The sequence below is a fragment of the Vicugna pacos genome, unplaced genomic scaffold, assembly GCF_048564905.1.
Source record: "Vicugna pacos unplaced genomic scaffold, VicPac4 scaffold_19, whole genome shotgun sequence".
NCBI lineage: Eukaryota > Metazoa > Chordata > Mammalia > Artiodactyla > Camelidae > Vicugna > Vicugna pacos.
The window spans coordinates 10,985,883-10,998,301 of record NW_027328740.1 but is presented as its reverse complement, the minus strand read 5'-3'; the positions used below and the strand labels follow the sequence as shown (position 1 = coordinate 10,998,301).

At 32.2% G+C, this 12,419-nt stretch overlaps 1 protein-coding gene across 1 annotated transcript in view; it reads left to right on the top strand.

Moving 5' to 3' along the window:
- LOC140693376 (uncharacterized) overlaps positions 1-12,419 on the top strand; it is a 160,493-nt gene that overhangs the window by 109,656 nt on the left and 38,418 nt on the right. The window contains exons 9-14 of the mRNA XM_072957280.1: positions 331-398; positions 2,347-2,478; positions 3,836-3,943; positions 5,796-5,906; positions 6,286-6,348; positions 8,593-8,657. The gene's annotated coding sequence lies outside the window, so the exon portion shown is untranslated. The remainder of the gene's footprint in view (positions 1-330; positions 399-2,346; positions 2,479-3,835; positions 3,944-5,795; positions 5,907-6,285; positions 6,349-8,592; positions 8,658-12,419) is intronic.

Sequence of the window (12,419 nt, the reverse complement as noted above, 5' to 3'; positions counted from 1 at the left end):
TCTTCCCTTCCCCCTTTCCCCTTGGGTAACCATAGTTTCTTTTCTATGTCATGAGTCTATTTCTGGTTTGTAAATAAGTTCATTTGTATCTTTTTTTGTTTGTTTACATTCCACATATCAGTGATAGAATTTGATATTTGCCTTTCTCTGTCTGACATACTTCACTGAATATGATAATCTGTAGGGTCCACACTATTTTTAATTCTCCAGGAATGATGCCTTCAATTTGAAATCTGTTATATATTGTTTATAATTAGAAAATAAAGTTAGAATTAAATACAGGTTTGTAGTCCATTTGGAGGTATTAAAATTCTCTCATTTATTTTGCAGGCAATTATACTCTCAGAGTTGACTGTACACCCCTTCTTTTCCAGTTGGTATATAAACTGACAAAAGAGGTATGTAAATAGATCTGTTGTAATGATTTCTGATGAGTAGATAAATCAATAACTTTTGTTTTCTAAATTACTAATATTTAAACTGGTGACAGACATAGCTGATTTGTATAAACAAGAAATCAGAACGAGCTTTAATACACTACTTATGTGACATAACTATGAGAACAGTAGTGCTAGTCTCTGTTCTAATAATAGTTCCTAATAATTGTATACATTTGTTAAAATGTGCAGGGTCTATTGTTTCATGGGGCAGAGTCTCTTTGATATAACAGAAAGAATACTGAGCTGGGTTGGGGAAGCCTTGGCTGTGAAGATTGCCTTGGCTATTCATTCATTCATTCAGGAAGTATTTATTGTGTGGTTACTATGTATCAGGTCCTATGAAAGGAACTCTAGCAGCAACAGTGATAAAAGGACAAGGCTACTGAATCCAAATACTTTGTAATCTAGAGAGGCCACAGACCTGTAAATGAGGACTCATACTTCACTTGAATATTGGATACTATATACAGTGGAGGACAGTTGCAGAAGAGAGAAGTTAAAATCCTGGGGTAGCTGGTGAGTTTGGAAAGCATTAGAAGGTGTTTAGAGAAGGATTAGTGGTTAAGATGTAAAATGGAAGGATGTGAAAGTGGGGAGAATGTTTCTCCTCCGAGGACACAGGACCTAATAAAGATGTGGATGTGTGAAAGAACATTTCCTGACCTCTGGGTAATGCAACATAACCTCAATGTAAGGTGTTGGTGAAAAAGCTGGTATGAAACGGGGCCTGACACATAGGCCTAAATGTTCATAAATCTGGTGATGGTGAAATTAAAGAATCTTTAACAAGGTTGTACATTATCATTTTTATTCATTAGAAAAATTACTCTGTATCAGTGCAATGAATACGTTAAACTGTAGTAAGTCTAAAAGCAAAATGGAAATAATTCCACATAATTATTTAGCACACAGGAATTTATAAATACTAGTTATTGATGTAGAAAGTACTCTGAAAATGCTACTGCACTCTGAATCTCTAAAAATTATGTGATCTACTCATTGAGTATATGTGTGCTTCATTTAAATAACCCCCATTATAGAATTTAACTGTAGAAATGTTTCTTTCAAGTAGTTATCACTTAGATGACAGTGGGAAGTAGATGTCACATCTCTGTGGTCCTGTTTCCAAATCGCCCTTCATCTTGCCCTGTCCTTTTCACTGTTAGTGTCTTTAACATCTCATCCTCCCAAGTGAGCATCCTCCCATGCCCATCACAACGCCCACCATACTGGGAAGCTTAGGTCCTTGATCCTTTTATTGAAATGTCCCATAAAAACATCTAAAAGCATGCTGTAAAGACAGCCCTTGTTGGGGAATCCTTCTCAGGAGATACATTTACTCTCTGTCCTACAGAGGAGGCTCCTGCCTTTATAGGAGCTGTAGTAAGAATTTTAGGGCCAAGAAGGAGAAGCTTAGGTCTATCCCCTTTGTACATTTATTTAATAAGTATTAAATGTGTAAGTGGTTACCATAGTGACAGGATAAATCAAACATAGTTTCTGCTATTAGTGTGTTACCTGTGTAGCCAGGAGAGACTATGATCAAGAATTTTCAAATCCAAGACAGAGATTAAAATCACCAAAGCGAATACAGATAAAAGTGTGGGAAGCAAAAAATAAGTATCTTAGTTTATTATTTTACATGTTGGAATTAAACAGCCTGCTTAATGGGAAATTGCAAATTTTTTTCCCATTTTAAAGCCTCTTTTATGTTAATTTGAATTTAATTTTCATGCCACTTAAGATACAATATATTTGTTTTTCAGAGTTTTTGTTTTAGATAGATTTTAACAGTTTAACTGGGAAATTAAAATGTATATTTAGAAGTTACATTATCAGGATGAACTAATTAATTGTCCAGAAGAGAAGAGTGAGATTTTATAATCTTGTTTGATTTGATTGTCAGTGGAAGAATCAGACATCATTCATCTGGAGAAATGCTATTGGTTGCTGAGGGCTCAATCCCGAACTGGATGATTTGATTTAGAGACATTTGGCCCATTGGCTTCACCACCAATTCGTCCATCTCTGAGTGAAGGTGGGAATCCTTCTATTTTCTACAAATGTTCTTTGCTAAATACGTGAGCCTTGTTCCACCTTTGGAGCCTTGTGTAAGTCGGTTTACCTTTCTGCACTTGAATATTCTCATATATAAAATCAGTTTGACCAAGACAATCATTATGAAAGTGTGCTCCAGTGCGGTGACTCAGCATCTGGTGCAGGGTCAGGGTGGTGGACACTGAATAGGAAAAGCTCTAGCTTCCACATATGACCCCACCTCTTCCTCAGCTGAGGAGTGTCTATTGTATTTCTTTTATATAGAAAAAGGTTCCACTGCTGTATCCTTCCCCCACCCTTAAAAAATTAAGAAACCACTAGACCATCTCTAAGGTCCCCACTTAGCTCTAAACTTTTCACTACTATATATATATTTATTTATTTATTTCAAATGAGGTTTACAAGGAGCAGTTGTGGGTGATAATCACAAAAACTGTATTTGAAATCTGAAAGCTTGGGTTTTTCTTCTGATTCAGACTTTTTAAAAAAATTTCTTACTTTTAGCAAGTCACTTAACTACTTCTTAGCTTCAGTTTTCTGCTCTTTGAGGGCACAGGATTAGATTCTTGAAATAGTCTGTATTCTTCAGGTTTCTAGTGTGTTTTAGAAATATTTATTTGTTAGGGGAGCTAGAACAGACAGGGTTTCCACTTCAGCAGTGCAGTTATGTTTTTACCTTTTTATAATTAGAGATTGAGAAATCATTTCATTTGAAAATAAAATGATTCCATTTATTTTTTATGAAAAGTTTAAAAACCACAGGATTAGATTATAAATTGCCCTTTATTTCTGAAATTTAATATATTTAGTTATACAGATTAAGTGGTACAATGAAGACTGCAGTACAGAATTTCTGTCTCTTATAATATAGTATGTTAGTTTTCTTTGCTTCATGAAGGAGCTGTATGAAGCTCATTAATAACAACACAGTATATCTTTGATAGAGTTCAACTTTTCTTCTTCCTTTTTCCTTTTTGTTCTTAGTCTTTCCAAATTAGGATAATTGTGGTCTCTGACTTTTTTCCAGTTAAATTTTTAAAATACATTTTTATTTTTTACATTCTACAATCACTTTTGACTTTTGGAATTAATATAAGATAAAGATAGGTATGCAGACAAAACCAAACACTAAATGATAGTATTTTCTTCTAGGAAGTTAAATTTTGGTTATAATTATGCCAGGGGGAAAAAATAAACTTCCTGAGACAGTGGAAAATACTGATAACTTTTAAAAACTAAATCAGTTTATGCGAGTCATGCCTCCTTTCATAAGCATGTCATTATTAACAGGAAGTTTGTTGGCTGTGATTTATTCTGTCTGTCTTCCTATTTTACAGGTTTATTTAATGCTTTTGGTGAAAATCATGACAGCCACATAGATTTTAAGGAGATATCCTGAGGGCTAACAGCTTGTTGCAGAGGACCTCTGGCTGAAAGACAGAAATGTAAGTGTGTTAAACATCACAAAATTTGGAAGCTATACAGAGAAAAAAAATAGCATCCATTCATGTAAAAAATCATCTGATTAAGGCTTGAATTTTCATCCCATTGGCAAATAGCAATCTCTTGCTGAGGTTTTACTGAGGTCAGTGTAAATGTTCAGTCATCTATTCTTTTTTACTGTCGAGTAATTTAAGATCTTTGTTATTAATAATGGTTGATTTTCCAGATAAATGTACAGTTCATGATAAATGAACTACATCAATCATGATGTGTTTGAAAATGTTAAGCATATAGAAAATATTTTCTGGTAGTCTATATAGAAAATTTGTCTTGCTTAACTTGAATTCCAACTTATATTCTATCACTGTGTATATTGATATTTTATTAGCAAAATTAAATTTATGATAAAACAATTTTATTAAATACTAAATTTATCTTTTATACCTAGCTAAAATATTATGGCATAATTTATAAGCATATTACATTCCTAAATCTTAACCATATTTGTTTAGGAAAATGCAGCAGTTTACATTTAATTGGAACCTAATTCTTACATATTCACTAGGGTCATTATCTCTGCATCTTTCTAAAATACAGCTTCACAAATACTGCATATTTTGGGTATGATACTTAATAGTTCAATATTCTTTAGTAATGTTGTACTGTGATGCACTTAGTTAATTTAATAGCATAAATATTACATGGGTGTGTGAAGTAGATAATTATTTAATCTTAAAAATTTAGATTTCTTTTATCTTCCCTGATAGTATACCATTACTCTAACCTGGCTTTGTGATAGATTATTTGTTCACATTAAAGTTCTGGTATTAAAGAGGCTGAAGTCTTTGTTTCTCAATTGAGGTTAATTGTTGTCTTAAATTTTTTTTTAATTTATTTTTTTGCCAGTGGACTAGTGGAAGTTAACCAACTAGACTAACTAGCAATTTTGCTGATATTGATGTTAATTAGCAAAGTGCTGATATTTTGGATTTTTAGCTTGTTGTATATAAACTTCATTGAAGATTTGAAATTGTTCTTAGGCAAAAATATTGGGTGCACATTAATTACATTGGAGAGGCAAAATCTTTATACAGTCATCTCTCATTATCTGCTGAGGATTGGTTCTGAGACCCCCTCAGATACCAAATCCATGGATGCTCATGTCCTTATGTAAAATGGCATAGTATTTGCATATAATCTATGCACATCCTCTTGTATACTTTAAATCATCTCTAGGTTACTTGTAATACCTAATACAATGTAATTATTTGTAAGTACAATGTAAATGATATGTGAATAGTTGTCAGTGCATAGCAAATTCAAGTTTTGCTTTTGAGAACTTTCTGGGAAAATTTATATATATATATTTTTTGATCTATTGTTTATACCTGTGAATGCAGAACCAATGGATACGGGGAGCTGACTGTAGCAGCTTTTTGTTGATTCTTAATGTAGATGGAATATTTTCAGCATTGTAAGAATCAACTCTGAAGTGATCAGTTATAAATATTAGAAATTAATTTAAAAGCTTGAATTACCTTCTCAAAATCTGTGAGATATTCTATAGTAACTTGGCCTTTCTTTTTCAGTTTGCAAGAAATTTAACTTTAGATTTAGGTGAAGGATAGAGTTCTTACAGCTGGCTAATGATATAAGGAAAGAGACTTGTGAAGTGTACAGGAATTCCTACAAGTTCAAAGGACTTTAATGACACAATCTCCTCCAAATAAGAACTTAATCCAGAATGTAGTTGTTTGAGGAACTAAGTAACTTCACTAGGGCAGCTTGTAATAAAATGTATTATACTTCAGAATATAAAAGTAATTTTCCTCCATAAGAGTTTCTTTTCTTTAGTTTGCTTCAAGGTATTTGATGTTGACGGTGATGGAGTTCTTTCTAGGGTTGAACTGAGAGACACGTGGTTGCACAGAGGTCTGGAAGGACAACTGCACCGATGATACCCTGGTAAAGTCTGATTGTATACATCTTCTTGCATGTAAACTTCCAACAGGAACATAGAGTGAAGAATTTTTTAAAAGAGGTTAAGAAAAAGATTTCTTACTACTTCTAGGTTCTATATTATGCTACTCAAAATATTCATAGCCAAAGATGCAAAATTGGGAAGAGAATTTGCCTTAGAAAATTTAATAAACTGAATGTATTATGTAAAAAAAAAATGAAACTACTGGAAAATTGTCATAAATTTTTAAGGCAAACAAGCAATCTATTTCTGGAATTAAAAAAAAAAAACTTGACCGAAAAAATATTTTATACTTCAGCTACTGGCTAATAAAAATGATACCTTCTCTTTCCTAACTACTGATTTGGGTTTCTGGTTTTAAAGGAATTACTTGTGGATCTATCCAACATTGTAGAAGACAGATAGAATGCACATGACACCACAAAGGTGAGTCTAGCAGAGACTAATTTATTCTTTTCTAAAAATACATTATATTCTGAATTGGTATACATACCTTACATATACATACTTGAATCTCTTCTACATCATCCCTGCTAAATGCTTATTTGGACCTGTGGTTACAATAACTCCAAGTTGTCCCTAAGGAAAGCCCATTCGACCTTTAAACAACTCCATTAAGTGTTATTTACATAAAAACATTATATTTTATAAGCTAGGCATTTTGTAAAAATTAAGTAGAGACAGCCCTTGCCATCTGTAGTTTATAATCTTTACTTCTCCCAGTTTAATACATTATGGTAAGACAAAACTTATATTGAGCAAAAGAAGCCACAGAAAAAAAGAACACATTGTACAATTTAATTTATATGAAGTTCTAGAACAGAGACAGAACTAATGTTAATAAGTGTTACAATAGTGATTTTGGAGATGGGTGATTTAACTGAGAAGGACCATAGAATATCTGGGATGATGGAAATTATTTTTTATCTCAATCTGGGTGGTGTATATAGTTTTTAAAATTTTTTTTTCAATAATATTGGTGAGGGTCTGTCCTAAGTTCTTTAATAGCAGCCAGAATAAGTGTATAATAGCAGAAACAAGCATGTACTTTACAAAGAATAAAGCCTTGAATTTTTTTAGTTTCACAACATTTATTAAAGATATTATAATAGGTTTGCCTTAATGTCTATGTATCCCTATGAAACTGAAGATAATCCATATATGTGAGACATATGAGTTAATTTGAACCTTTCTATTCAAATGTTGACATGTACCAAGTTGTAGATGGTAGGACGTAGATCATAGTGGCCTTACGCAGGCTTAGAAAAATAAGTAACATTTTTTCAATCACAAATCCAGAAGAAATCATCATAGTCTTATTAACTGACACTCAATAGAAATAAATAATAGAAATGAATTTTTCAGGGCTTGATCTTTGTTTGGCAATTCAGATAACCGTCTTCATTTACTTTTCTGCCCAAAACTAAGGTAGCCATTTCTATTTGGTATATATGAAAACAGAAACACAGGAAAGTTTCTACTAGGAAATACCTTATGTAGAGATACAATTTCCATCGCCTTTCTTCTGGGTGTTTGATAAGCATGGAGGTTATCATTGCTGTCTATTTTTATATAAGACCGAGTTTCTTCTTATGGCTGTACTTTTGAACATTAAAAAAAAAGATCATTTAGCTACTCCATCTCCGTGTAACCATAAAAATGAAATGGTAAAAATTTAGAATAGAATTTGGACCTTTCAACCAAACCTATTACCCATATTCACTGGTGACTAGACGGTGACAATATTACCCATTATTTTGTACCATTACATTGGTGTTAATATACTTCAATGGAAGTTGCATCATGAAAGCCAATAATTACCATCACAGTGCTTTAAAATCTTTCCTTATAATAAATGGTAATATATATTGAATGAATACATGAATATCATTAATAATAAATATTATTATATATCATTAAATAATAAATCATTAGATAATAAAAATATAATTAAGTAATAAAAGCTAAGAACATTATTATTCATCTAGGATTGTTAAGGTGATTGTTCAAAACATGAAGTAAGAAGCATTTGGTTATATTTTTGCCTGCCAAGAAATATTGTCTGCTGTATATAAATGTAATTTTTGGTACACTTTGACACCAAAAAAAAAAAATACTGCTTTACTCAACTTGTGAAAGTAATGTTAAATTTTATTTTGAGGAAATCTTAATATAGATACTCATTTATTATATATATTTAGTTTTTTTAAATCTCTTAAGAAGTCTAATAATATTGCCAGATGTTTTAAAGATCTTAGAAAATTGTTAGGGTCAAAGGGCATAATCCAAAGAGTTTGGAAAAATGCTTTCAAAGTTAGTAAATAGTCCTTTTTCTCTACCCAGAACCTTTTGTGGGTTCTGTTAGTAAACTTCACCTTGAGCCAGAAGATACTGTGAGTTATTTCCCAGGTCTTACTGGAGGAAGATTTTTGGTGATAAATTGCCCACATTATGACTGACTACTTCAGAGTTTGGTTACTTTTGAACTTACTCTTGCTGGCCTACTTTCAGATGAATACATAGCATCTACATTAAATCATTAGTTTTCTTTCAGACAAATGACCATTGCAAGTTTAATAAAACAAATTTAATTCAAATAATGTAAGAAAATGAAGATTTAAGATATTCTTAAATATTGTTTCTCTTTCATAATGGCCATCTTAACTCTAGAAGAATATCAGATCTGGAGTGTGAAAAATGTTCTTGCCAATGAGTTTTTGAATCTACTTTTCCAGGTATGTTTAAGGTAAATGACAGAGACCGAGGGCACTGGTACCAGTAGTTCTACATCTTTCCCATTATGTAGTAGTTAGACAACTAGGCTACAAAACCATATATTGTCAAAAGAACTGCATTAACCTGTACACCACCTGCAGATGGTAAGTTAGAGCGTGCCTGGTTCTCAGAGTCACAATGTGCATGATAGGAAAGTAGAGTATAGCTGATAATGTTTATCTTAATAACTCATGATAGAGCAGATTTTAGACACATAGAAAAGAATTTAAAATGAAAAAGCCATTATAATTTGCTATTTTTCTTTACTTTTTTTTTAAGACCCTCCCTAACAAGTAAGGCAGTGTGGACAGAGACATAGATCATAAGTTGGCAGCTGTAAATTTTTCACAAAGTATACCATCTTTCCAGTTAGGAGGTTATTTTCGATGCAGAGCTGTTTCTTAATTTTCTTTCTTTCTTTCTTTTTTTCTTTTTTGTAATTTAATTCTTTAGAAGGTCCAATAAAGATTGAAGGAGAAAGGAGGAAAGAAAAGCTGTCAGGGGTGAACATGAAATCATAAAACTTGCCAGATTTTAACTATTTTCCCAGTTAAAGTAGTTCTCTTTGCTCCAATTTAAAGAAACAACTTATAGTTTCCCATTTTTCATAGTTCTTCAAAAATATATGTTGATTTAATAGTATTTTACAGGGGGGAGGGGTGTGAGTAGGGACAGACTGGAAGTTCAAGATTTGTAAATACTGACAGGTATATATACAGTAGATAAACAAGCTTATACTGTATAGCACAGGGAAATATATTCAAGAATTTGTAGTAGCTCATGGTGAAAAAATATGAAAACAAATATACGTATATTCATAAAGGACTGAAAAATTGTGCTGTACACCAGAAATTGACACAACATTGTAAATGGACTATAACTCAGTTAAAAAATAAAAGATAAAACTGTTAGAACACTATAAAAAAAGTAGTATTTTATATTTTCCTTATTTTATTCTCCTTTTCTTATGAAAGCACCCCTATGAAGATCAATAAGGCTTGATATCTTCATATCTATCATGATCCTCCATTGTGAATACAGAGTAACCTGCCTGTGGCACAGCTATGTTAGAATAAATGAAAATTGAACTCTTCCTGACAACTAATAACTAATGTATATTTAAAGCATATGAAATCTGATAAGCCTGTGATGCCCATTTAAATCAATCAGTTGCTCCACTGTCAGTTATCTGCCAGGATCTAAGTTGATGTCTTTATAAAATATAAATACATATAAAAATAATATAACCCTACTATAAACAGAAATGACTTGCTTAATTATATGAAAATTGAGCAGCTATTTTTATCTCATTTAAAATGATGCCCTCAATTACTTTGTTATCATTAATTACATAGATATTTTGACCACTTAAGTTTGTGTCTGAGTCATCTGGCAGCTCTTACATAGCAAAGCATTTTGAACTTTTATATGGCCTTTCCTATTTTCTCATGCTTATCAGGGACTTGCATAGGCACTATTTTATCTATGACTCTATAAACAGATGTATGCCTGAAATTTTCTTTTGTGTCTCAGGGTTTCTAGCATTATATTACTGACAGATTTCTTGTTGGTTACCAATCTAATTTTTTTCTTGGTATGTATAGTCCTTTCAGTCCTTTCAAATATATATATATGTAGTCAGTTTACAATGTTGTGTCAATTTCTGGTGTGCAGCACAATGCTTCAGTCATACATGAACATACATATATTCATTTTCATACTCTTTTTCATCATAAGTTACTACAAAACAGCATTGGATATAGTTCCCTGTGCTATACAGTATGAACTTGTTTATAAATTGGGAGTTTGAGATTTGCAAGTACTAAATATTAACATTACATTTTATGATGCTCACTTTATCCCATATTCAGACATGCTTTTAAAACTTTATGTTCACTTAATATATAAGTAAGCAGACTTACTCTAAATTGTTTTATTTTCTGTCTGTTTCTAAAATAGAATTAGCTAATAAATTTAGTGATAAAAGCTTGAATTATACTTTTATTTTATTTGCCAAGATCCCACTCCTGGCTGACCATTTTGGGTATTTAAGTATAAAGTAAGTAAATGTCAGTAGAATTAGGAAACCATTCCTGTGGTAGTATTATTTTCAGTCCTTTCAAATAAACTCAGTTCCCAATATTTTGCAGAGGAAGCATTCTAAACATGATCAGGATCTTCTATCTTATAAGTTTGTCAGAAAGCATCAAATGTTAAACAGTTTGATAAACAGAAAAGTGCACCACACTGACCCCTACCTATATCCATGTTCTAATCCTGAAATCTGTGAATATGTTATTTTACATGGCAAAGGGTATTTTGCAGATGTATCAGGTTAAGGACTCTGAGACAGGGAGATTAGCCTGGATTATCTACATGGGCCTAGTCTAACAACAGGAGTCCTTAAAAATTGAAAATCTTTCCCAGATGTGGTCAGAAAGATATGACTTTGGAAGAAGGATTAGAAAGCTGTAAAGCTGTTAGCTTTGAAGATAGAGGAAGGGCCATGGGTAAAGAAATGTGGGTGAACACTAGAAGCCGGAAAAGACAAGGAAATATATTCTTCCTTTGACTTACAGAAGGGCATACAGCCCTGCTGACATCTTGATTTTTAGCCAAGTGATACCTGTTCCTGACTTGACCTACAGAACCATAAAATAATAAGTTTGTGTTGCTTTAAGCTGCAAAATTTGTGATAATTTGTTACAGCAGTGATAAAAATAAGTATAGGGGAGGTAATCCAAATTTATGGATTGGAGGGCTCAACATTTTAAAGATGTCAGTTCCCCTTCAACTGATTCAAAGATTTACATGTGCACATCAAAATCCCCAAAACTTAATTGTTGTTACTGTTTTTTTGTAGAACTTGACAAGCTGATTCTAAATACATAGAGAAGCTTGAAGAGCCAACAATAGCCACGATGATATTAAAGAACAATGTTAAAGAACTTATTATAAAACAATATTAAGTCTATGTGATAACTACCTAAAGTTAGACATATAGACCAATGGAACAGTATTGAATTAAACCCTGTACCATACATGAACAGTAATTTTAGATAGATTATAAATCTAATAAATTTGAAACAAAAAGCAAAGCATCTGGGGGAGGGTAAAGCTCAGGTGGAATGTGTGCTTAGCATGCATAAGGTCTTGGGTTCAACTCCCAGTACCTCCATTAAAATAAATAACCTAATCCCCCACCAAAATAAAGCATCTAGAAAATAGTGTAGGAGATATTTTAATGACTTTGAAGTGGCAAAGAGTTCTTAAACAGGACACAGCACTAAACATAAAAGAAGAGTTTTAAGTTAGACTTCAGTAAAATTAAGAATTATTTTTATCAAGAGATACCATTAAGAAAGTGAAAAGCCACACGGAGGGAAAATATATTTGCTATACCTATATCCAACAAAAGACTTGTATCTAGGGCATATAGAGAACAAAAACCAGTGGAGAAAAAGGCAAAACCTCAATATTAAAATGTGCAAAAAAATTGAACAGTTGCTTCACACACAAAAAGAAAAATCCAAATAAGCTCTGAAAAGTGGCTGACCTCTTTAGTAATAATAAAAATACGTACTAAAACCACACTTGGAACACCATTAGACATCCACTAGAATAGTTAGTTGTTAAGTGATATGAAGCATTGGTGAGGGTAACATGCAATGGGGACTCTTACACATGGCCAGTGGGAATATAAATTCTTACAAATACTTTGA